Source organism: Lynx canadensis, chromosome C1 (genome assembly GCF_007474595.2).
Source record: "Lynx canadensis isolate LIC74 chromosome C1, mLynCan4.pri.v2, whole genome shotgun sequence".
Lineage (NCBI taxonomy): Eukaryota > Metazoa > Chordata > Mammalia > Carnivora > Felidae > Lynx > Lynx canadensis.
Genome location: NC_044310.1, coordinates 104325089 through 104326543, shown reverse-complemented (window position 1 = coordinate 104326543; position 1455 = coordinate 104325089). Strand labels below are relative to the sequence as shown.

Sequence of the window (1455 nt, the reverse complement as noted above, 5' to 3'; positions counted from 1 at the left end):
ATATGTACTGTTAGCATAAAAATTGGGTGGGGAATGCCGAGAATGGCATTGAATCTAGGTTTTGTTTATTAGATTTTATTGTAAAATACCTTATCGAATACAAACTGATAAAAAGCTCATTTGTCACAGTGTCTAAAAAGGCCCCATCAACATTTGAAATATTTTAACCAGAAAAACGGTTATGACTACACCGTTACACAAGCGGAAGCTACCGACCGCGCTTTACCTTTTGGGATAGTTCTGCGCAAGCTCAGATATGGGGCATGGTTCTGGAAAACCGAATACCCGACCGCCCTTTCTCCTGCCTGCAAAGTGCTGGAGAGCCACAGCAAACCCCGATCTTAGGCCACAAATAGTGGTGAGGGAATTAAAAGAGAGGCTGGAAGATGTACCAAATTTTGTCAAGGAAAAAAAGGGACACCACATATTGCCGTGACTCGGATTCGAACCGAGGTTGCTGCGGCCACAACGCAGAGTACTAACCACTATACGATCACGGCGCGCCATAAACCTGTGCCTTCTGAAGTGAAATAAAAAATTCTCATGTCTCAGGATCTGGCCAGTGCATCTCCACAGGTCTCTTGGGGGGGGGGGGTCTCCTTGTGTTCCACAACGTCTCGCCTGCTTCTTTCCCTTCTAAAATTTCCTTTTTGGCCCCGACCCGTTTCCTGCTCCCTCCCCCTGACCCCATCGGCCCCACTAAAGTTGGAACACAGTTGATTTGAGCGCTTGGAGCTCCAGCGGCACAGATGGTGCACTGTAGGCCCCTCCATTGCCCAGCCCATGGGATGTTGCAGGCTTCGAAATCAATTGACCAAACTAAAACCTTTTGAAAAGAATTTCCCCTTTTTAAAAACACTTCTATTTCTGCTCTCAGAGTTCCTCAAAGGACAAAAAGCTTAAAGGCGACAATGTATGGGAATAAACGATGACCAAATGAGAAAAGCAAAAGGCTATTTATACGCCTTGCAAGGGCGTCAGCCATGGTCACTTGCGTTTTAAAAGAAACGAAGGCAGCGGGAGCACTGGGAAAGGTTTATAGTAGAACGGGGGAGACTTAAGGTGTGCCATCTTTGGAAGCTGTTGGCGTAGAAAACTAGGCGGTTAACTAGAAGCTGAACATCCTGAATAACTGGATATTCAGACTCTCCAATGCATTATTAATTCAACAAGTCCTAATTGAGTGTCCTGGGCATTCAGCTTCCCTTGGGATTCGCTCGACTCAGGCTGGGGGTAGAAGAATAGAGGAGGAGTCGCAGTCCCGGGGGTCTCTGGAGGTTCTGGATTCTGTGATTGGTGAGGGGACAGGGCGGGGCTAAGCCATTTGGGTGTGCTAGTTTCAGAATCACTCAATGTACCGGTTTCAAACATGGCGAACGACTCGATTTTTCACTCTAATCTTCAGTTTTTCGAGGCTTTGGAGCCTGCCCAATCTCTTGAGTAAGAGATCACTCT

At 46.8% G+C, this 1455-nt stretch overlaps 1 non-coding gene across 1 annotated transcript; it reads right to left on the bottom strand.

Moving 5' to 3' along the window:
* Positions 1-428: 428 nt before the first annotated feature.
* TRNAH-GUG lies at positions 429-500 on the bottom strand. The gene has a single exon. It is a non-coding gene; the product is annotated as a tRNA-His (tRNA).
* Positions 501-1455: the final 955 nt, after the last annotated feature.